The sequence below is a fragment of the Puma concolor genome, chromosome C1 (genome assembly GCF_028749965.1).
Source record: "Puma concolor isolate L17-30 chromosome C1, mPumCon1.1.hap2, whole genome shotgun sequence".
Classification (NCBI taxonomy): Eukaryota; Metazoa; Chordata; class Mammalia; order Carnivora; family Felidae; genus Puma; species Puma concolor.
The window spans coordinates 19,972,096-19,997,065 of record NC_141674.1 but is presented as its reverse complement, the minus strand read 5'-3'; the positions used below and the strand labels follow the sequence as shown (position 1 = coordinate 19,997,065).

The window sequence follows — 24,970 nt, the reverse complement described above, 5'->3', positions numbered from 1 at the left end:
GAGAAGCTCATTTGCGAATGTAGATTTTGTGTCACAAGAAAGGTAAGTTTTGACACAGCTTGCTTTACATACAGCAGAATGGATCAGGTGGTATCTTTGCCAAGGATAAGACAACAGGTTTCAAGTGCTCGTGCCATTTGGCTGCCCCCATGGCCCAGCCTGCCTCTTTTCAGGTACTGTCATTTGTGAGAATCACTCTAGGTAAAACCTGGATTTTGGTTTTTGGTTTTGTTTGTTTGTTTGTTTGTTTGTTTGTTTCAAAATAACCTTATCAGATAATGTTTGAATAAAAGAGACCACTTTTTAAATTCCATTTCTCAAATACAGGGATCCTTAGTGCATGAGTTAGGAAGGTAAAGGAAAACCTGTTTCCAGATCTTCAAATGCCAGATATATGGGGCATTCCTGCAGAGAAGGCATGTCCCTAGACAACTCTGGAATTTCCTCTGAGAATGTTGGGGGCATTTTTCCTCTCAGCACCCTCTCGATCAGAGCTTTGACTCCCCAGCTTAGACAATTCTTCTCTGTATCCATGGGAATTGCTCCCATAATTAGCAGTGTCTCCTGCCTGGAACACAGACAAGTAAATGTTCAAACCTGGCAGCTGATCCTGGGAAGGAGAGCTGATTAAATCTTCCCTGTTGAGAGGCACCTCTTTGATTTATATGTGACACCTACATCCTCCACCTCAGGTTTGTCTGAGGGAAGCAGTTTCACCCACGTCTTCATAACCAGGGACCCTAATATTTAAAGACATTGAATCTTAAATGGAGACTACTGGTTTCTCAAGTCAACTGACTTAGGAAAATGCATAGGTGATTTTTCCCCTCTCCTCGCCCCTTCTCCACTAAACACCACCCTGCATTTGCTGTGATGAAAACTCCTGCTGCACAGGTATCATCAAATGCCAGGGGACTTGAGAAATAAAAGGAGCTCAGAACACCACTAAGTACACATGAGTATTAACTACAAATGGAAGAGTGAAGGAGTGGGCAAACTATTTCTTTAGAAGTTTTAGTAAGACAGGCTGGAACCGTCAGGCCGCAAAGTGAATACTCTTGGTGGTATTCCATTCCAGGAAAGCTTTCTGCGGGAGGAGGTGGATTCTTATCTGGATGTAGCTAGGATTATGTGCTCCCATTCAAACATGTTCAGGAGAGACAATATCCATTTTCTCCTGACATCAAGGCAGCCTTTTAAGTTTATCCAGATTTATTTTGGTTAGTGCAATAAAAAAGCCAGGTTGGAGAGTTCTGCCTAACAAAAATAAAGCCATTGTATGTTTAAAATTTCCCACTGAAAGCCCGCTTTTAAAGCAGTTTGCTGCTCTCCAGCTCCAGCCAACTCGCAATACTTGCGTTCAGGCAGGTTGGCTGAGAACAAAGCAAATTTGCTTCGCACACAACAGCCTAAACCTACACTCTTAGGACAAAAGTTTTCCTTAGCAATGTTTTGTACATGGCTCTGGTTAAGGGCCATTCACTTACCTCCAACCTCTTTCTCCTAGGAGACAAAGGCACCTTTGGGCTGCGGTGACATGGGAGAGTTAGAATCAGATTTGTTATCGGCGTTGCAGCCTTCAATTTCAGTAAGAGGCTAAATGTGTCTATTCCGACTACAGGAAGGCAGTCTTTAGAACCCCTGGAGCACTTGGCCAATTATGCACCTGCAAATATACCATACAGGACATTTCAGGTTCCTAAGCACTTTGAAAACCGATACTTAAACCGTCTCAAGGGATCCTATCACCCACCTCGAATAATAGCTGCTTTGGAATCTGTTGTTGGCACCAGAAAAAGAAAGAATCCTCTGAAGTCATTCTAAAGCCATTTTTATTGTGCATTTTCAAACAAAGAACCTCACCAAAAGAACTCGTTACAAAATCGGGGTAGAAAGTCAAACTCATCTAAGAGTCAATTACCCTGGCAATTTTGTGAAGGGATGGGAAATGAGTGGAGCGGAGAGAATTGTGGGGAGAGGGTGGGATTGGCTTTTAAAATCCCCTGGGCGAGGAGGGTGTTCCCACTGACTCTAAACTCTAACAATTACAACAGGAGGGCCTCTGTGACTTTCTGGCTATAAACTTTTTTTTATGATTATTAACTGGGCGAAATCTAGAATATGTGGAATTTCAACCTCTGTTTGCTTCTTTCTGAGAAATTTGTTTCTGTACAGAGTACGATATAACCTAAGGCTCAGAATTTATATCGGCTACCTTGATATTCCTTGCTGAAAAGCCACCTTCTTACATGTCTTACTTCCAGTAAGGAGGCAGATGCCCTACTTGCTGTTTATCTCAGGAAAGAAATACATGTGGGAAAAGAAGCAATTTTCTCCTCATTGCAATTAAATTAAGCCATGACCACCTGTTGTGGGATTATCCTGCCATCTGCTGGTCAAAAGAGAAATAACAGCAGACAAACGAGATGGATGAGGTAGAATGTCCCTCAGCTGATTGAAGGCTTTTGGCATAGCTAAAATCTTCCTTCTTTTAAGAGTATCACTCTCTTTTTATTATTGTGAGGTAGCAAAAATGGGATTCATAGCAGGAATACTTATGGAGAGTCCAAGAAAGGCCGGTATAATCCTTTTTGAAAACAACTGGCAATATTTTATCAAGAGTGGGAGAACGTTCTTCACCTTGACTTCGTCATTCCACTCCTGGAAACCTGTTCTAAGGGATGAATTCAAAATTCAGAAGAAGCCGTGTGCGCAAAGCTGTTCATCACAAAGATCGTTTTATGTTGGAAAAAATGTTTAAAATATGCAACCCAAATATCTGCCAATTAGTAATTAGTCAAAACAATCCACTTGGAATATTCTGAAGCTGTTAAAAATAATTATATTAAAAAATTATCACTACACGATGAAGTGCTTATATTATAATACAACATGAAAAAAAAAGCAGATTGAAACCTAAGCATAGGAGTGCCTGGATGGCCCAGTCGGTTAAGCGGCTGTCTCTTGATTTCAGCTCAGGTCATGATCTCACGGTTGGTGAGTTCAAGCCCTGCGTCGGGTTCTGCACTGACAGCTCGGAGCCTGCTTGGGATTTCTCTCTCTCTCTCTCTCTCTCTCTCTCTCTCTCTCTCTCTCTCTCCCCCCGCTCCCCCTCTCTCTCTGCCCCTCCCCTACTCATGCTTTTTCTCTCTCACCCTCTCTCTCAAAATAAATAGATTAAACCTAAAATAAGAATCCTAAGCATGGAAAAAAATTTTTTTTGGGAGGGGGGAAGCCACACCAAAATATTACTGGTAATTCTTTGTGAGGCCATAAGGGGCTAAATATTTTTTCCTAGGTTTTAGTCTTTTCCAAATTGTCTTTAACAAGTATATATTAGCTTGTGTAATGGAGGGAAAGCTCGTTTCCCCTAAAAGATGCCAAGGTTCTTATTCATTCCTCATTTTACTAAAAAACATTTAAAACTCCCACAAATCCTGCCTGACCATCACAACTCACTTCAGCTCTATAGGGCTCTAGCCTTTTATCTGTCAATTGCTTCCCTCCCCTCCCAGGGTTGTTCAAGGATCAATCCAATAATGGATGTGAAAGTACTTTGAGGAATGTGATATTCCATATGATTTGTTATTAATAATTAATTTTGTCTACAGGTTCTCCCCAGTCTTATCCATTACCCTGGTTTCTTGTCTGAAATCAATAGGGAAAATACAAAACCTTTTATTTCCCCCCTCACTCTTGGCAAAATAATACTTTGTAATCTTGGTAAAAGGCACCACTCTCCATTCAGGGATCCAAGTTCTATGGGTGCCTCCCTTGAGCTCTTGATTTGGCTATTCTAAATGTCTCCTGTCTGATCTCCCTGTCTGGGGTGTCTCTTCCTCCACGTTGTTCACACTAGTGGCAGCCAGAATGATCACTCTAAAACGCAAGGTTGGCCAAACCATTCCCCAGCTCAGAATCCTTCAGTGGCTCTCACTGCTTTATGGAGTTAAGTTTAAACCCCTAGTCTTGGCATCCAAGGTCTCCGTGTTGATCCTTCAAGTCTGATTTGTCAGGCTATTTCACATGTCTTTGATTTTGCTTGGGCTGTTCCCTCTGTCAGGAACGCCCTTTCTGGCTGTCTGCCTGATAAATCTGTCCCCATCTTTGGGAAGTCAGTTTAAGCATCAGCTTCTCTTGAGACCTTCCCTGAAACCCTGCCCCTTGATCGAACTGGCCATAGCCTCCTTCCTACCAATGGCTCCCTTTCCCCACCATGCTTTAATGATGTCACTTATCATAGAGTTAGGTAATTTTTGATTTCCTTATCTGACTCCTTCACTAGATGAAAAGCTCCTTAGGAATTGCAAATCTCGTACTAAGTGGCAAAGCTAGGACTCAAGCCCAGCTTTTCTAAAAGGAGGGAAAAAAACCCAAACCCTGTAGTAGATATTATTATTATTCTTGCTCATCCCAGATCCTCTCAGATCTCTTACCAGTCCATCCCATCCCTCCTTTGGTTGCTGTTTGCTTTTGCTTCTAATAACCAGTACCTGAGGCTCTTCTAAGGAGGATGGTCCTCAGGCTACCAGAATGGCTTTGATCCTTCCCTCGTCTTCAGCAAATGACTAATTGGATGTGAGAGTTTGAATGAGAGCCCAGTTTACTTGTCTCCAGTAGAATTTATACTCCTGAGTTCCCTGAGGGATTAAGCTGTGCTTTTTGCAACTGCCTGAAATCTGGTTTGCTTGGCTGCTGCTGCTGCTTCCCTGTCCCACTTTTCCTACACCCTTACTGACTTGGAATATTTCTTTAAAAACATTTTTTTAATGTTTATTTTTTGAGAGAGACAGAGACAGAATGCAAGTGGGTTAGGGGCAGAGAGAGAGAGGGAGACACAGAGTCCAAAGCAGGCTCCAGGCTCCAAAGTGTCAGCACAGAGCCCGACGCGGGGCTCGAACTCACGAGCTGCGAGATCATGACCTGAGCCGAAGTCGGACGCTCAACCGACTGAGCCACCCAGGCACCCCGGAACATTTCTTTAATAAATCTCTTATCCAGGAATCCTTGTCTCACAGTCTCCTTCTGAGGCTCCCCCCGGCATCCACCTAAGCCTGTTCTCAGTTCCTACTATATGCTAGAAACTCTTGGATGTTGTATAAAAGCTTGGTTATTTGTACCTCACAAACTCACTATGAATAAAGTGTATGTATTTAACTTTTTTACACCCGAATAACAGACTCAGAGAGGCTGGGTAATTTATCTAAAGTCACACGGCAATTGGAAGAGTCAGAGTTGAACCTAGTCCCTTTTACTCCAAAGATATGTCTGGGGCACCTGGGTGGCTCAATGTGAGAAGCGTCTGACTCTTGATTTGGGCTCAGGTCATGATCTCACAGTGAGATCAAGCCCCATAGTGGGCTCTGTGCTGGGCATAGAGCCTGCTTAAGATTCTCTCTCTCCCTCTCCTTATGCTCCTCCCCATCTCATGCTCTCTCTCTCTCTCTCTCTCAAAAGAAGAAAAAGAAAAAGAAAGAAAAAAGAAAAAGAAATAAGAATAACTACCCTATAGCATAGGTTACACTATTACTACAACTGCTACTTATTCAACAGGTTATTCTCCAAAAGGCTGTTGATTAGTCCTCCTGTTTGTATGTGCATTATAATACTCAACCACAGAGACTCAGGATGGGCAAAACACTAACAATGAACCACTCACATAAGCCCTGGATGCGACATACTAAGAAGGAGCCGCTGCTCAGATATCAATATTGTTATTTCCACGTGGGTAGATAAAAAATATTGACTTGTTCTCACGGTTCACAAGAGTAAATTCCTATTCCCCCTTGCGGCCATTCCTAGAATTACCACTGCCACCTAAGTCCTGGACCTTACAGGACCAGACTTGTAAGAGTTCCTAGAGACCACATTGAACTCAGAGGCTACGGAGCTGGAGTCCCAAACCCCTACCTGTCAGAGAAGGTGCTAATGAATATTTTCAGAATTTCAAGAAAAAAAAAATCTAGCTAAAATCATTCAATTACCTGCAATGGGAAAACATTTAACTCTTTTAATCCTCATAGCAATCCTGTCAGTAGGTATCCCGTTAGGATTCCCTTTTTACAGATAAGGAAAAGGATTCACGGAATAACTTGTCCAAGTGACAAATAGCAGAGATGGGTTTGAATCTGGGCAGTCTGGCTCCAGGGCCTTACATGTATCTCCCCTGCTGTGTGGTTGCATTTATTCTAGCCCTATTTCCCCAGCACCTTCTATGTGCCAGAACTCAAACTAAGGTCACACCACATGTCCTCACAACTGAGCTGCATTTTGCAAATGAAAAGGCTCAGAGTCAAAGGGGCACAAGGAGGTTTTTGGCAGGGGTGGGGGTTAAAGAATGCATTCATTATCTGTTTGTGAAGATGGTTTGACAGGTGTATACAAATGTCAGAACTCAATAAATTGTTCTCTGTGCAGTTCATTATTTATCAGTGTTATCTCAATAAATCTGCTTTTATTTTTTTTTTAATTTTTTTTTCAACGTTTATTTATTTTTGGGACAGAGAGAGACAGAGCATGAACGGGGGAGGGGCAGAGAGAGAGGGAGACACAGAATCGGAAACAGGCTCCAGGCTCCGAGCCATCAGCCCAGAGCCTGACGCGGGGCTCGAACTCACGGACCGCGAGATCGTGACCTGGCTGAAGTCGGACGCTCAACCGACTGCGCCACCCAGGCGCCCCTAAATCTGCTTTTAAAAACAGCATGGAGATATTAGGTTATAACCTTAGACTGGCAAAAATTAGAAAGCTAGGTAATGCTAAGTGTTTGCCAAAATGGGAAGAATATAGGGGCTCTACTGGGAATGTTAAATTAGTGCAGCCATTCTGGAGAGCAACTGTCACTACACGGTCAAATTCATTTTGTCTATAGTCTAGGTCCCAGTAATTCTATTCCTGGGTCAATATAAAAAAGAGAAGAATCCCATCATAGTGAAACTGCACAAAATCGAAGAAGAGAAAATACAAAAAATGTACAGGTGAAGCAGACTTAAACTACCTGATATCAAGATTATAAAGCTATGGCAATTAAACAGTGTGGTATTATAAAGACATATAGACCAACAGAATAGAGTTTGGGAACAGAGGCACACGCATACAGCCAATTGGTTTTCAGCAAAAGCGCCAAAGAAAGGATGGTCTGTTTCAAAAAATGGTGTAGAAGCAACTGATGTACATAAGGAGAAAAAACAAATTTAACCCTTATCTCATGCCATACAAAAAATAATAATTTGAAATGGATCACAGACCTATGCATAAATGCTAAAACTTTTGCAAGAAAACAGAAACTCTTTGAAACCTTGGATGGAAAAAGTTTTCTTAAAACAAAACAAGAACATTAACTATAGAAGAAAAACTTGATAAATTAGACCTTAACTTTAAGATCTTCTGCGCCTCAAAAGACACCATTTAGAAAATGAAGGCAAGCTGCAAACTAGGGGACAATACTTGTAATATATATTTCTGACAAGGGATCTGTATCCAGAATATGTAAAGAATTCATCAACTCAATAATAGGAAAACCCAATGAGAAATAGGCAAAAGATTTGTACAGACTCTTCAAGAGAAGATACAGGAACTTCTAATAAGCACATGAAAAGGTGCTCAACATTTATTAGGCATCAGGAAAATACAAATTAAAATTAAAATGAGGGGTGGGGCGCCTGGGTGGTTCAGTCGGTTAAGAGTCCGATTTCAGTTCAGGTCATGATCTCACGTTTCATGAGTTCGAGCCCCATGTCAGGCTCTGTGCTGACAGCTCGGATTCTGTGTCTCCCCCTCTCTCTCTGCCCCTCCCCGACTCGTGCTCTGTCTCTGTCAAAAATAAATAATAAATAAAACATCAAAAAAATTAAAATGAGGGGTGCCTGGGTGGCTCTGTCCATATAGCATTCAACTCTTGATCTCAGGATTATAAATTTGAGCCCCACCCTGGGTATATAGATTACTTACCTTTAAAAAATAAAAGAAAAGTGGGAATGCAAGCTGGTGCAGCCACTCTGGAAAACAGTATGGAGGTTCCTCAAAAAACTAAAAATAGAACTACCCTACGACCCAGCAATTGCACTACTAGGCATTTATCCACGGGATACAGGTGTGCTGTTTCGAAGGGACACGTGCACCCCCGTGTTTATAGCAGCACTATCAACAATAGCCAAAGTATGGAAAGAGCCCGAATGTCCATCGATGGATGGATGGATAAAGAAGATGTGGGATATATATACAATGGAGTATTACTCGGCAGTCAAAAAGAATGAAATCTTGCCATTTGCAGCTACGTGGATGGAACTGGAGGGTATTATGCTAAGTGAAATTAGTCAGTCAGAGAAAGACAAAAATCATATGACTTCACTCATATGAGGACTTTAAGAGACAAAACAGATGAACACAAGGAAAGGGAAACAAAACTAATATAAAAACAGGGAGGGGGACAAAACAGAAGAGACTCTTAAAGATGGAGAACAAACAGAGGGTTACTGGAGGGGTTGTGGGAGGGGGGATGGGCTAAATGGGGAAGGGGCATTAAGGAGTCTACTCCTGAAATCACTGTTGCACTATATGCTAACTAACTTGGATGTAAATTTAAAAAAATAAAAAAGAAAATTAAAAAAAAGAAAATCTTTTAAAAAATTAAAATGAGATATCTGTATACATCCATCAGATAGCTATAACTTAAACAGAACGATAATACCAAGTGTTGGTGAGGAAATCGAACAACTAAAACCTTCAAATGCCACGTGGGATTGTAAAGTGGTACCTACAAATATTTTGGAAAACAGCTCTATAGTTTCTTATAAAATGAAACATACGCTTAACTTATGACCCAGCAATTCCACTCCTAGATGTTTACCTGAGATAAATAAAAGCATATGTCTATAAAAAGTCTTGTATATGAATGTTTACAGCATAAACCTAGACCCAAATTGGAAATAACCCAAATGTCCATCAGCAGGTAAATGGATAAGTGAATTGTGGTATAATAAAACGAAACACTACCCAGCAACAAACGAAACTGATTTCTGCAGTAATATGGATGACTCTCAAAAACATTATGTTAATGAGGGAAGCTAGACAAAAATGAGTACATATTATTCCCTTTACATGAAATTTTAGAACAGGCAACCCTATGTAACATCAAGCATATCAGTGATTTTCTGGGAGTGGAGAGATTAACAATAAAGGAGAATATGAGAATTTGGGGACTAATATAATTGTTCCATATCTTGGTTGGGGTGTTTTATTTTATTTTATTTTATTTTATTTTATTTTATTTTATTCTCTCTTCTTTTCCTTTCTCTTCCTTTTTTTTCCCTCTTCTCTTCTTTTCTTTTCTCTTCTTTTCTTTTCTTTATTTTAAAGAGCCCCAGTGGGGGGAAGGAGCAAAGAGAAAGAGAGAGAATCTTAAGCAGGCTCCATGCTCAGCACGAGCCCAACAACACCCCCAACTGTATACTTCAAACGGGTGTGTTTTATTATATGAAAATTAAAACAGTACATTTGATTTCAAAAATAAAAAGAAGGATAGAAAGGAAACAAAAGGAATAAAAGGGTGTAAGGGAAGAGGAAAGAGGAAAGGGAGAAGCAGCATCACTCAGGCTCAGAAAGGGAAAGCGATTTACTTAAGGTCATACAGCTAATGAACTGTGGATTTGAGATCCCAACCTAGATCTAACTGACTTCAAATCTCGTCCACTCCTTCCACTCTCTTCCACTGCTCCCATCAGCAAATGTGGTTTGATTGTAGTTCATGGGGTTTGAAAAGGAAAAAACAACCCGAAGGGGGCTTTAGTGGTTTTCAAACAAACAGAACCATTGGTTGGGTTTTATTTTTTTTAAATATATTTTTTTAGCATTTATTTATTATTAAGAGACAGAGCGTGAACAGGGGAGGGGCAGAGAGAGAGGGAGACACGGAAGCAGAAGCAAGCTCCAGGCTCTGAGCTGTCAGCACAGAGCCAACGCAGGGCTTGAACTCACAAACCGCAAGATCATGACCTGAGCCGAAGCCGGACACTTAACCAACTGAGCCACCCAGGCGCCCCCATTGGTTGGGTTTTAATCCCTCATTTCTCTGGACAGTGATTTGCCCAGTGTCACATAGCTGGTAAATAACAGACTGGGATAATAACTCTGCTTCTGTGTTCTGATGATTTCTCCATGGGACACCGTTTCTTCTACTTCACTCCTTCATTTTTCTCTGTCTCAAAGAGTTAAGAAAAGTAGCTCACAGAGTTAAGGAATAGCAAAGAAGAATAAGAAAAAAAGATGGAAAAGCAATAGTGAAAGGAGTGTTGCAAACAACAAAAATAAGAGGTGATAAGAGCAAGCAATTGGACTCAAATGGTTAAGAAAGGCTTTCTGGAGGAAAGCCTTCGATGGAAACCTGGAAAGACAGCCATAGGAGGTTTGTGAGCAAAAGAGTTTAGTTACCAGGGAGCAGGTGGACTTCACAGGAATATGGCTTGGGAGGCACCCCACCATCCCATTCAGAGTTTTTTCCTTTGGAAACCTGCCAACGTCAAAATGTTATCATCAGAGCCTTAATTTTTTAGGTGGAGATCATGTCTCCAGGAGAATGCAGAGTTCAGTCCTTGGCTCTTCTATCATTTGATAACTGGTGTCTACTTAGTGGTGATGCAGGGCATGAAGAGGTCTGGGGTGAGCAGTACTACCCTGGCCAGCCCCTGTGTGTGGACTTCTCAGGACCACAAAGACAGGACCTGTGATGCTTGGAGCCTGGGGATTGCCAACAATGAGAACGGACCCTTCATTGATCCCTTACAGTAGTACTTAGTGCTAAAACAAACCAACCCACAAAACAAGTTTCTTTCTTGCTAACATAAAATCCAAAACAAGTGTCCCTGATTGACATGTGACCTTCTTTTTAGCAGCGATTCAATAACCCAGGCTCCGTCCACCTCATGGCTCTGCCCATCTTCACTGCATGGCTCCCAAAGTGCCCAGGCTTTTCAAACCACAGGAAGAAGAAAGGGCATGGAGAGGATGATTTGGCAGACAGAGTATGTCTGTTCACATCCCATTGGCTAGAACTCTGTCACAGGGCCACACCTAACAGCTAGGGAACATGGGAAATGTAGTCTGGCTGCCTGCTTGTTCAGGAAGAGGAGGAAATAGACTCAGGTGGGACACAGGCAGAGGGAACATTGCCTACAGCACCTAACAAATAAAATAATTACCATTGATTGAACAACTGCTTTACGCCAAAGATGGTGCTGGGCACTTTATTTAATTAACTTGGTCCTCTGAAACACCTCTGCAAAGTAGGTGTAATATAGAGGGGATGATAGGGGTGCCTGGGTGGCTCAGTCACTCTCTCTTTCTCTCTCTCAAAATAAATAAACTTCAAAAAAAACCTTAAAGCAAAGCAAAACAAAACAACATAAAACAAAACAAAACTAAGCTAAACTAAATCTCAGAGCTGTTGGGCGGCTTGCCCAAAATCACATTGTAAAAACAAGATTTGGAGTGCTTGGGTGGCTCAGTTGATTAAGAGTTAGACTCTTGGTTTCGTCTCAGGTCATGATCTCACAGTTCATGAGTTCGAGCCCCGACTCAGTTCATGGGTTTGAGTTCTGCATCAGGCTCTGTGCTGTCAGCTTGGGATTCTCCCTCTCTCCGCCCCTCCCCTGCTCCTGCTCGAGCAGCGCTCATGCTCTCTCTCTTAAAATAAATAAACATGGCGGGGGGGGGGGGGGGGAAGAATCATTATTTTAGAATAAAAAATAAAATAAAATAGAAACAAGATTTGAACCCAGGTCTTCAAGTGCTAAGACCAGTTCTGGTACCAGAATTATCATTTTCCAACAGGATGACCTTCAGTAGGTAATTTAACACACAGATAATTTAACCTCATACTCATAAGTGAAATGAGTATAATCAAAGCCTTCTCTCCATAGGTAAGTAAGTAAAGGCATTAAATACTAATAAAGCATTTGGTGCAGTGATTGGCACTCAGTAAACGTGAACTATTGATTAGGGGATTTAAGTTCTTTTATACCATTTGATTAAAGTTCTCTGACATGCCAGTGTTTTTTTCATATGTAAATGGAAATAATATCTCCTTTGCTGTTTTTTTAAAGTTTACTTATTTTTAATTTTTTTTAACGTTTATTTATTTTTGAGACAGAGAGAGACAGAGCATGAACGGGGGAGGGCCAGAGAGAGGGAGACACAGAATCTGAAACAGGCTCCAGGCTCTGAGCTGTCAGCACAGAGCCCGACACGGGGCTTGAACTGACAGACCGCAAGATCATGACCTGAGCCGAAGTCGGACGCTTAACCGACTGAGCCACCCAGGCACCCCTTTAAAGTTTATTTTTGAGAGAGAGAGAGAGAGACGGAGACAGAGGGAGAGAGAGAGACAGAGAGAGAGAACACGTGCACGTGGGGGTGGGGCAGAGAGCAAGGGAGAGAGAGAATCTCAAGCAGGGTCCATGCAGCCAGCACAGAGCCCCACTTGGGGCTCCCTCTCATGCACTGTGACGTCATGACCTGAGCTGAAATCAAGAGTTGGACGCTTAACCAAGTGAGTCACCCAGGGGCCCCGTCTTTGCTTTTTTTTTTTTTTTTTTTTTTTAATTTTTAAGTAATCTCTACACCCAATGTGGGGCTCAAACTTACAACCTGGAGGTCCAGAGTCACATACTCGAGCACCTAGATGGCTCAGTTGGTTGAGTACCCAACTTCGGCTCAGGTGATGGTCTTGTGGCCCATGAGCTTGAGCCCTACATCGGGCTTGTCCTCAGCCTGTCAATGCAGAGCCCAGTTCAAATCCTCTGTTCCTCTTCCCCTGCTCCTTCCCTGCTGTACTCTCACTCTCAAAAAAAAAAAAGAAAAAAAAGAAAAGAAAAAAAAGAAAAGAAAAAAAAGAGTCACCTCCTCTGCTGATTGAGCCAGCCAGGCGTCCCTCATTTGTGTGTGTGTGTTGTTTTTAATAATTAAATGAGTTAAAGCCTTTAAAGCCTCTAGTAAAGTGCTTAGCGTGTGGTAAATGGGAGGAAGGAACAGAGATTGCCTTTTAAGAAATACCAAACTAAAGTCATATTTTTTTCCTCCAAAAAATTCGCTGTTGTGTAGGTGCCCATTTGTTGACTGACAAATGAGCAGATGCCAAGATCACTGCAATGTACAGCATAATAAATTTCATTTTTCGTTTTTTTAAATTTCATTTTTCTAAAACACGTTGCTTTTTAGGCAATCAGAACACTTGCCTGTCCCTAGTCAGGCTTTCTAGCTTCTTAGTTGGGGATCGGTAAATCATTTTCTTTTTGCCACAGTGTCCCTACAAAGGCTGTGGGGATTAGTCAAGACTCTCCTTTGAGATCCTGAAAGAAGGAAAGTGGCTCTATAACTGTGGTCATAGGAAGAGTCAGCTACTTCTGAGTCTCCCTACCTCTTCAATTCTTAGGACACGTACTTAGGGCACACACAATTTTTTTTACTTAGGAGTTTGTGGCTTTTTTTTTTTCTAGATTCGTAGCTTCATTTTAGAAAGTTTGTCAAGTATTTAAAAAACACAAAGAATCACTGTTAATATTTTGTTGTCTATCATTTGGGTTTTTTTTTTCCTATATGTATAAAATTGTAAAAATAAATTAATCTTATACTGTATTACACTTGCTTAAGACATTATATCATAAATATTTCCCCATGTTCTTAATAGTTTTCCCAAACAAAATTTTGTGTCTGTATAATATATCATCATACAGCTAGCTATACCATAATGCATTAAAATTTTTTTTAATGTTTTATTTTATTTTTGAGAGAGAGAGAGAGAGAGAGAGAGAGAGAGAGAGAACACAAGTGGGGGATGGGCAGAGAGGGAGACATAGAATCTGAAGGAGGTTCCAGGTTCTGAGCTGTCAGTACAGAGCCTGACATGGGGCTGGAACCCAGGAACCTCGAGATCGTGACCTGAGCCGAAGTCTGATGCTTAACGGACTGGGCTACCCAGGCGCCCCCATACTGCATTTTTTGCATCACTGGTGTATATTTAAGTTTGACCAATTTCCCACCAATAAAATAATGCTGTGGGGTATAGTTGTACATAATTTCTTATTCTTATTCCTAATTTTCTCTTTAACATAAATTCAGTGGTATTCTGGAGCCTATTTGTACTGGCTCCTGAGAGCCAGCTGTGGGCATTGCTTCACAACTACACATTTATGTTAGTAGCTTCAAATTGGCCATTGTGGGAACATTTATATCACAAAATCAGTAAAGGCTACAAATCAAGGGCTGCTCTCCCTGCCCTTGTCAGTTGTTATTTTCCAGTATCCTAGTGTATAAATTCCTCAAAGTAGTATTTCAGAAGCAAAGAATGTGCGTATTTCATACACATTTTAAACATTTTGTTATTACCTTATTGCCCTCCAGAAAGGTGAGGCATTTCTACTGGCAACTTATGAGAATGAAGCAGAGTTGGTGTTTTAGTCAGCTTCCAGTGGAAGTGCAGATTTTAAGAGCAGAAATCAATGAAACAGACAATAGGAAAACAATATAAATCGTTGATTAAGCCAAAACCTACTTCGAGAGTATCGGCAAAATTGATAAATCTCTAGCCAGACTGATCAGGAAAAAAAAAGAGAGAGAGAAAAGACATAAATTACTAATATCTGGACTGAGACATTTCAGGGACTTGACTCTAGATACCACAGGCATTAAAGTAACAATAAGGGAGGGGCGCCTGGGTGGCTCAGTCAAGCGGTTAAGTGGTTAAGCGTCAGACTCTTAGGTCATGATCTCGCGGTTCCTGAGTTTGAACCCTGCATTGGGCTCTGCACTGACAGTGTGAAGCCTGCTTGGGGTTTTCTCTCCCTCTCTCTGCTCTTTCCCGCTCGTTCTCTCTCTCAAAATACATAAATAAACTTAAAAAAATAATAAGGGTATAGTATGGACAACTTTATGCCAGTAAATTAGATGCCAACAACCTAGATGAAACGGACAAATTCCTTGAAAGACACAAACGACCAAAGTTCACTCAAGAAGAAATAGATAACCGGAATAGCTGTGTACCTCAGTAATGCAATGTTGGTTTAACATCAATCACTACATCAAAAGACCAAAACAACAAAAACAACAAAAAACATATGATCATCTCAATAGCTACAGAAAAGGCATTTGACAAAATCCAAAATACATTCATGATCAAAACTCTCAGCAAACTAGGAAGAGAAGGGACTTTAGCCTGATAAAGGACATCTAGGAAAATCCCACAGAGAACATCATATATAATGAGGAAAAATTGAATGCTTCCCCCTAAGATTGAGAATAAGGCAAAAATGTTTTAAAATTTAATATTGTTCCAGAGATTCTAGCCAATGCAATAAGCAAGAAAAACAAAGGAGACACATACAGATCAGAAAGGAATAGATAAACCTATCTTTATTTGCAGAGGACAAGATTGTCTATGTGGAAAATTCTAAGGAATCTACAAAAACAGCTATTAGAACTAGTAAGTAAATTAAGCAAAATAGCAGAGTACATGGTCAATATATAAAAATCAATTGTATTCTTACAAAAATCAATTGTATTCTTAAAAAAAAGCAACACACAATTGGTCATTGAAATTTAAGAAACAATGCCATTGACAACATTATTCAAAATATTAAATTCTTTTTTTTTTTTTTTTCAACGTTTATTTATTTTTGGGACAGAGAGAGACAGAGCATGAACAGGGGAGGGGCAGAGAGAGGGAGACATAGAATCGGAAACAGGCTCCAGGCTCTGAGCCATCAGCCCAGAGCCTGACGCGGGGCTCGAACTCACGGACCGCGAGATCGTGACCTGGCTGAAGCCGGACGCTTAACCGACTGCGCCACCCAGGCGCCCCCAAAATATTAAATTCTTAAGGATGAAGTCAACAAAAGATATGCAACACTGACGTCTACAGAATTAAATAAAACCTCAACAGATGAAGATACACTGTGTTCATGAATTGGAAATATCAATATTGTTAAAATATTAATGCTCCTCAAATTAAGTTATAGATCTAATGCAATCTCAATAAAAACCTGACAGATCTTTAAAATTTCCAGAATAACCATCATCTGGGTTTGAAATTATGGAAGTCATAAAGTAGTAAATGTTAGGAGCAGAGAATTCCAAGATAGATGGACCTGAATTGAATCCTAACTCTGTCTCTTCCTAACTGTGGGCCCTTGAGTAAATTATTTAATTTCTCATTGTTTAGGTTTTCTCATGTTGTTAGGTACAATTTTCATTAAAATTATGGGTTTCCCTGGGGCATCTGGGTGGCTCAGGCAGTTAAGCGTCTGACTTCGGCTTAGGTCATGATCTCATGGTTCATGGGTTCAAGCCCCACATCGGGCTCTGTGCTGACAGCTCAGAGCCTGGAGCCTGTTTCAGATTCTGTGTGTGTGTGTCTCTCTCTCTGTCCCTGCCCTGCTCGCACTCTGTCTCTCTCTCTCTCAAAAATAAATAAAACATTAAAAAAAAAAAACTTAAAAAAATTATGGGTCTCCCTTAAAAGACAACTTTGTGACCACTAGACAGGTAAAACAACAACAACAAAACTTTCTGGATACGAAAACATGAAACAAAATTAAAATTTGAGAAATGAATTGTAATTTCACCAAAATTAAAAACTTCTGCTCTTCAAATAAAATGTCAAGTCTCAGATTGGAATAGTCCCAATACGTGTATCTGACAAAGGTCTTGTACCAGAATATACAACAAATCCTTTACAATCGACAACTTAATTTTTAAAATAGGGCAGAAGATTTGAACAGATGAAAGAAAATATCAGAATAACTGCGAAGCCCGTGAAAAGATATTCAGCATCACTAGTCATTAGAGAAATGCAAATTAAAACCACAAAAGGAAACCTCTTCCCACTCACTAGAATGACTAAAGCCGAAAAGACTAATAATACCTAAGATACCTGGAACTTTCATACATTGCTGGTCATAGTGTAAAATGTATTTTGAGAAGCAGTAATTTTTTGTTTTAATTAAAGGTTCTGTTTTGTTTTGTTCTTTGAGAGAGGGAGAGAAAACACAAGCAGGCTCTCGTATAGAGCCTGCCGCAGGGCTTGAACCCACAAACTGTGCAATCATGACCTGAGCCTAAGTCAAGAGTCAGATGCTTAACCGACTGAGCCACCTGGGCACCCCTGGAAAAAAAAATTTTTTTTTTATGCAGTTAAACGTACACCCACTCTGTGACACAGCAATGCCACTTCTATATATTAACCCAAGACAAAGAAAAATTTTTCCACACAAAGATCCTACATGAATATTCCTCTTAGCCCAAGACTGGGTGGAAAAGTGCCCATCAACACATGAATGGATTAAATCAATTGTGATATATTCACTCAATGGAGTACTTACTCTGCAGCAAGAGGGAATGAACCACTGATAACACGCAACAGCATGGATGGATCTGCACAGATATGATGCTGCACAAAAAGAAGTCAGACACAAAAGAGCACCGGCCGTTCCGATTCCATGTGTACAAGTTCTAGTACAGGCAACACTACTTCGTGGTGACAAAAATCAGAACAGTGGCTGTCTCTGACATTGAGGGAGATTGAGAAAGGAACACAAGGGAATTCTCTGGGTTATGCAAATGTTCTAGATCTCGAGAGTGTTATGGACTTCACCAGTGTGTTTGTCAAAAGTCATTCAACTGTACAAAGTGTGTGCCTTTTACTGTAAATCAAACCTCAGTATGGTTGATATAAATACACATGTGGAATTTCCTCTTGGTCTGTCAGCCTGCGGTGGAGTTTAGGAAGGGAACCACCCCCCCCAGACAGCTCACAATAGGGCTGTTTACAGTCAATGACCTGCCACCCACAGGCAGCTCCTGAGCAACCCCCCACCCCCACCCCCACCCCCACCCAGGTGTGCCCCTAGCCTCAATCTGGCTCCTTCCTGGTGTCTCCAGGGCTTTTCCTGCTGGTCTCAGGACCAGAGGGAACTCTGGCACGCAACAGACATGGAGGGCCCTCTACGGAAACACACAGGGGCTGGCTTTGCAGTCAGAGATTTGGGGTTCCAATCCTAACAGCGGGGTCCAATCCTGACAGTGGGCTTCCTTCAGAAGTGGGTGACCTTGGCTAACCGACTTAACCTCTTTGACGCGCAGTGCTCCAGAAAGGCAAGGAGGATTTATCTTTGTATCGTCAGTGCCCAGAACATTCATGTCTTCTGCATGAACTCATGCCCAGTGCTGGGACAGAAAGTCTGTCCTGAGCACTTGTAAAGTAAAAGTGCTAGTTATGTGCTCTCCTGGAGGCAATAGTTGTTAACATTTTAGGGGGTCACAAACACCTTTCAAAATCTGAAAACCCTGTACCCTCTCCTTCCAGAAAAAAACCAATATATATGCTGTTTTACATATACATATAATTTCCATATTCCTGGGAAGCTTAATGGACCCCGAGTTAAGATCCTCTGGTTCTGGAGGGTCTCACCTAGCTCTGCAGGTTCTATCAAGCATTCTTGCAACTTGGCTACCCTTTGCTCTACACCTAATCTCTGTCAGAGCCTCGATTCATATAACCCTTTGAGGATGGTTTGCAGATGAGGAAAATGAGACTCAGTGGCCAAATGACTTGCCCAAGACCACATAGCTAGTCATGGCTGGTGTTAGGTTTTTACTTCAGTCTCGTGCCTTCTGATTCCAACCCTCTACTCATGCCTCCAGGTGAGAATTTAATCCCCTTCGAGGGCTCTCTGAAGCCCATGGAAATAGTCTGATTACTGTAAAGCTGGTCGTGATGGTAGGAATGAGTGACTCCAGGCCCATCACAAGTACAGCCCTCAGGCCCAGTTCAAGTATGTGTCATCTGCCCCTCAATTTCTCAATTTGGCCCACAGCCTGGGCAGTGGGCGTGGAGCAGAAGAAGGAAAGAGAAACAGGAAATTATTTAGAATAAGAAGTTTCAGACTGAGTCACACACATGAAGTATAACTCAGAGAGAGGCGCTGGGGTGGGAGGGGAAAAAAGAGAGGGCTCTATCCTCTCCCTGGGGGGCAAAGATGCTTGGATGGATGGCCCTCTCTCCAGGCTTTGGGCGTGGCTCCCTCTACTTAAAAGGGTGGTGGGGACAGGGAGAAAGAGAGACAACTGAGGGGCTCTGGGAGGCGGGAATGGACAGTAGTCAACAAGCGTTAAGTACTTTAAGTAATTCGCATGTGTCAGGCCCTGGGCTATATGCTTCCGATGCTTTACCTCATTTTACCTTCACCAAGGAGAAGACACCACTGTCGATCCCCACTTTAAAGATGAGAAAAATCAAGGCAGAGAAGTTAAAGGACTTGCCCAAAGTCACACAGATAAGCGGTCAAAATTGGATTCTAACCCAGTACTGCCTGTATGTCAAGCAAACAGTTAAACAACAAAAACCAGGATAGCCTAACCCCAGAGTCTGCACTTAACCAGAACACTAGACGTTTTGGTTGCTGTTTGCTTGTAACTGAGAAGCTTGTAACTGGGAAGACACTTTACACACCATCTTTTAATGCTCACAATAGCCTTTTGACAGTTGACAGTTGAGGGAAACTCAGAGCAGTGCAGTGACTTGCCCAAGGTCACACGGCAGGTCGGTGTTGGGGCTAGCGTATGATTACAGGTCTGACTCCACATCCAGTGCTGTTCCCACTACTAACTCGCTGCTGCTTTCACAGATGAGTTGGGCAGGAGTCAAGGCAGGAGGGAACAGGTGGGGACCCACTGCATGGGCCTGGGGGCTGGGGGTGGAGGGATGGCCCATGAGGTCCTCTTGCTCACCTCACAGGGTCTTTCTCTTACGGAGACACAGCCTTAGCGCCGACCTTTTGCCTGCTTCTGTAGCTACTGCTCTGGGGGTGAGCAGGGGTGCTCATTTAGACTTCTCTCCTATTACTGTTGAGTCATTTCTCCCCTGAGTCCCTTGGAGGTAGTGGGAACCCCCTCAAGACATAGAAGCTACTCAGAAGACCTCAGTCAAAGTGGAAGAACTTTCCAACCGTGTGGGGACTGCCTTGTGATGTGGTGGGGTCTCCGTCACTGGGGGTATTTGAGCAGAACAGGATAACCATCTATGGGAGATTCCTGTAGTGGGCGGAGCTTGGGTCTAGGTCTTCGAGAGCCCTTTTGACTGTGAGATTCTGTGAGTCACTGTGGGATGAAGTTCAGCCTGTGCATCAGGGTGGTATACTATGAGATCTGGGGCCAAACAGACCTGGGTTCAAAACCTGACTCAGTCACCTCCTTGCTGGGGGACTGTGGGCAAGTTTTCTCTCTTAGCCTCATAAGACGGAAATTTCAATACCTACCTCATGAGATTGCTTTGAGTACAGGGTTCCTCCACTATCCGAAAGTACGAATGTTTCTATGAAAGCTTCTGTAAGCCAAAGTGACATGTAAAGTGAAGAAACAATTAACGTTAATGTATATGGAATTTTTTTTTTTTAGCTTTCCCAGACCCCAAAAATAACCTCTTAGGCTTCTCTGATACTGTAGGACCCATCTTGCTAACGGATACACAGAACAAACCGAAATCAAGCACAGATGTTCACAGACCCAGTTCAAAGCTATGGTAGCTTGTGGGAGCCTGGCTAGCTCAGTTGGTAGAGCATGCAATCTTGATCTTGGAGTCCTGAGTTCAAGGCCCAGCTGGGTGTAGAGCTTATGTAAAAAAAAGAAAAAACAAACCTATAGTGGGTTGATGTTGAGTGTAGCTCCCCTGGGAGGAGTTTGGTGGGGCTGCTTTGGGGTGAGCACTGCCTCTATAAGAGCTCACTGCAAACAAACAGTACTATTTATTTTCACTTTTCGCCTTTTTCGAATCGGTGAAAATCCTCTTGAAAAATGGGGGTAGCTGCCTGTGTATGTCGTGCTCCGTGTAAAGAAGGAACTCAATGAATCGTTCCTACTATTATGGCCATTAAATGAATGGCCAAATCACAGATTGGCAGGTCCTTTGGCAGTCTTTTATGAGGGCTGGGTCAGAGAAATCCAAGCGTTAACCAAAGTACCAAATGTTTGGATACCTAACATATGTAGGAAACCACCCTTTTTTCTGAGGCTGCCTGTCTTAGAAACAATCATGGAGAACGTGGTACATAAAGGGGGTAAAATGCAAGAAACGCTCAGGGACTTTGATGTCTGTGCCAACAGTTGAGAATGTGGGTCCCTGACTCGAGAGGAGACACATAGGCTATCTAAACAGTCCCCGGCTGGGAGCAAAAATCTCCTGTAAGATCCTGACAGATCTCATTAGTTCTCTGTGTGAAGCCCAGGCAATGGGGAACTCACTACCTTCTGAGACCATCTGTAGGAAACTCCCCACATTTCCCAGCGTGTTCTCCGTTGTTTTGCCAGCTGGGAACTGGAACTAACAACTACATCCTCTAATTGAGAGCCGACCCCATATCATAGGAACGTTTATGATCACGTGGCTGGCTGAGGGGAAGAGTGATGACCCGGCAGATCTGTGGAACATTTAGACTTTGAACATTCTCAGAAGCACAGAGGTGGGACAGCACACTCTGGTGAGAGAGTTTCAGAATCGCACAGACTCCGATTTGAGTTCTGCTCTGCCACTCACCCGTGTCCTTGGGCAAACTACTTAACCTCCAAGCCCCGATTTTCCCGTGTATGAATCGGAACTGATCATATCTCCTTCACATGAGGAGGGAAGAGTGACTTTGGAATTTAGGGACATATGGATTCACAGTTTGTTCCCCCCAAGCCCGGTTATTTCTATCAGTGGGCTTTGCCCAGGGAGTCAGCACCTCAGAGAAGGAAATTCCTGGCTGAGATGCTGCTGGTGGCGAACTGTGTTTCTGGAATCCACTGAGGTCCTGGGGAGCTGTCTTGACTTTGGGAACATTAGAACAAGCTTAATGGTACAAGCTACACTTTTCCTTTCCTAAACGTATGCATATTCATTTGCTCATTGATCTTCAGGTGACATGGTGAGATGGACATGAATTATATCCCATTTAGCAAGTGGGGAAACTGAGGCTCAGAGAGGCGAGTTATTTTGTGCTTTAGAGTTTAGCTGCTAAGTAAACACCTATGGGCTCCCATCCCACCCATCACCAATTCCTGGTTCTTGATTCTTCCCTTTGGTGCCGGGGGCCAATACGGACTGTTTTGGGCCTCAGAGCACCAGCTTCTCTTCCTCCTCCCCAGATGCAGTTCCAGTCTCCTGCAACTCTGAGGGCATAGTTTCTTTCTTTCTTTTTTTTTAAGTTTATTTAATTTTTTGGAGAGAGAGAATGAGCAGGGGAGGGGCAAAGAGGGAGAGAGAGAGAGAGAAAATCCCAAGCAGGCTCTGCACCAACAGCACGGAGCCCGACGTGGGGCTCTAACCCATGAAGTGTGAGATCATGACCTGAACTGAAACCAAGAGTCAGGCATTTAACCGACCGGCCGCGCCACTCAGGTGCCCCAAGGACATAGGTTCTATGCTTCCCCCAGTCCCACCATCAAGTCCCTATTCCTGTTTTCTCTTGTGCTCACCCATTCAACAAATGCTAGCTAAGGACCAAAATATTGTGGGCCAGCCCTGATGCTTGGTGCTTGGGGTACAGAAATGAACAAAACACGTCCACATCCTCAAGTTCACAGTCTGATGTGTGTGTCTGGTGGGGGGAAGACATCATCAGCTTTTTCCAAACAGTGTGATGTACAAAGAAATGGAGCATGGTGAGCGTGTCTGGGGATCCCGAAGGAGGATTACTGGAGTCTGTGGGGTTCTTGGAAGTGTCATTCAAATTTTCCTAAAGAATGAGTAGGAGTCAACCAGAACATGTCACAGCGGAATCCAGGGGAGGCAGGAGCATGGCAAGTTCAGGTTCTGTGAGCAGCCGAGAAGGGCAGGTTCTGAGAGCTGATGCTCAGCAGGGGCCAGATCCCACAGGACACTGTCAGCCTGAGCTCCGTCTTGTGGACGATGAGGAGCCAATCCAGGCAGTTGCTGGGTCAGATTTGTCATTCTAATTGTTATTTTTTAAATGTTTGTTTATTTTTGAGAGAGAGAGAGAGAATGAGCAAGGGAGGGGCAGAGAGAGAGGGAGACAGAGGATCTGAAGCAGGCTCTGTGCTGCGGTGCTCAAACCCACAAACCAGGAGATCACGACTTGAGCCAAAGTTGGATGGTTAACCGACTGAGCCACCCAGGTGCCCCCAGATTTGTAATTCTAAATGGAGGGTGTTGGGGACACAAAAGACTGGAGGGAATTAGTAGGTTGTGGCAAAGAACAAAAATATGAGGAGGGGGAGGATGGAGAGGGGGAGATAAATCCCCCCCAATATTTAGGAGACAGAATTGATGGGGTCAGGATGCAGATTGGATGGGAAGTGGGGGAAGGAGTCAGGGATGATGCCCAGGATTCCAGGTGGGGCGAGGGGGTCCAGGGTGAACAACCCTGGGTGGTGGGCAGGACAGGGAATGTTGGTTTCACTGCACAGTTGGGGAAACTGAGTCTTAGGGGAGTGGAACGTACCCAGGTCAGGGGCTCAGCACTGTGTGCATCAGTGGGTGCTCAGGAGGGTTCCTCAGCCCCTGGGACTCCACTACTGCCTTCCCTGCTCCTATGGGGAGGTGGCTAGCTCAGAATCCGCATGCTTAGGCCAATTCTGAAGCTGGGCTGCTAGGGTCAGAAACTCCTTCTATCCTAACAGGATTTATTCACTTCTATGGCCCTGGTTTTCTAACCTGCAGAGTGGGAAGGCTGAGACATAACAGGAGCAAAAGCCCTGGTTCATAAGGCTTCGAATCTTGCCAGACTGGCAGGTCTCGCTCGCTGGCTGTCTCCTCTGCTGGCTCTCCCTTCTCTGTGCCGCCCCGAAGTGCTAGCATGCTCCAGGGCTCAGTGGCAGTCCCTTTTCTTCTCTGCTCTCAGTCCCCAGAACAGCACTTCTCAAACTTCGGTGTGCACACAAACCATATGCGGATCTCGTTAAAATGTAGAATCTGACTCAGTAGGTCTGGGGATGGGCCCGGGATCCTGCCTTTCTAACAAGTTCCCAGACGCCGCCGCTGCTGGTCCGTGAGCCACTCTTGGAAAAGCCCGGCCTCTTGGCTCTACAAATTTCTTCCAAGCTAATGACTCCCAGATTTATAATTCCAATCCAGACCTCTCTCCAGAACTCTGACTTCTGGTTACGACTCTTAGGTGACATTTCTATTTGGAGATTTTAAAGATATCTCCCACAGGCGTCTCAAGCCTATTCCTCCACAACTTTCCCCTCAGTATTCAACTGCTCCAGTCAGAAATCTGGAAGATCTCACGAATCTCCATTTTCTCTTAGCCTCTCTACCCAAACTGCCAGCAAATGTGGTCTACTTTACCGGCAAAGCATATCCTACCTGCCCACCTCCTCCCCATTGCCTCTCTCACCGTCCTAGTCCAGGCCACCTCATCTCTTATCGGAGCCACTGTAGTAGCCTATAACCTGCTTCTTCTTGGAACTAAACCCTAACTCCTTACCCTGGGCCACAAAGCCCAGCATGACCGGCCCCACCTTCCTTTCCAGCCTCATCTCATGCAAACCTCCGGCCCTGATAGCACAGCCATATCGCCTTTTCTTTGGTCCTTCCCTGAACATGCTCGGGTTGTTTCCCCCTTGGGGCGTTTGTCCCGACACTACCCTGTCTCCCGGTCTTGGACAGCCCCTTATCATTCAATCCCAGCTTCTGGGTCACCTCAGAAGACCCCAGGGAGGTCTTCCTGATCATGCCACCTCGCATCCCAATTTAATTCTGCATATGTCTTATCCATAGCGGACCTCAGTTTGCCCATTTCCCCTGTTAGGAGAGAAGACCCGTGAAAACAACGAATGACCTTATTTTCTACCTGGTTCGCCAGTGTCTGGAGCAGGGCCAGGGCAGGTGCTCAGAAAATACTTATTGTGGAGAAAATGTCATTCTCCTCTCTCGGCCCGTCTCCCCATCTATAAATGGAGATAATGAAAGAAGAGCATTTACCTC

At 43.3% G+C, this 24,970-nt stretch overlaps 1 long non-coding RNA gene across 2 annotated transcripts; it reads right to left on the bottom strand.

The window, feature by feature from the left end:
• Positions 1–287: 287 nt before the first annotated feature.
• Positions 288–21,728, bottom strand: LOC147577859 (uncharacterized). Of its 2 annotated transcripts, XR_015254555.1 has the most exons (4): positions 21,289–21,728; positions 20,304–20,371; positions 1,488–1,666; positions 288–568 (listed from the first exon to the last, which is right to left on the bottom strand). It is a non-coding gene; the product is annotated as an uncharacterized LOC147577859 (long non-coding RNA). The 2 variants fall into 2 exon arrangements; XR_015254554.1 differs by having other exon boundaries at positions 20,304–21,728.
• Between the last annotated feature and the right edge of the window lie 3,242 nt (positions 21,729–24,970).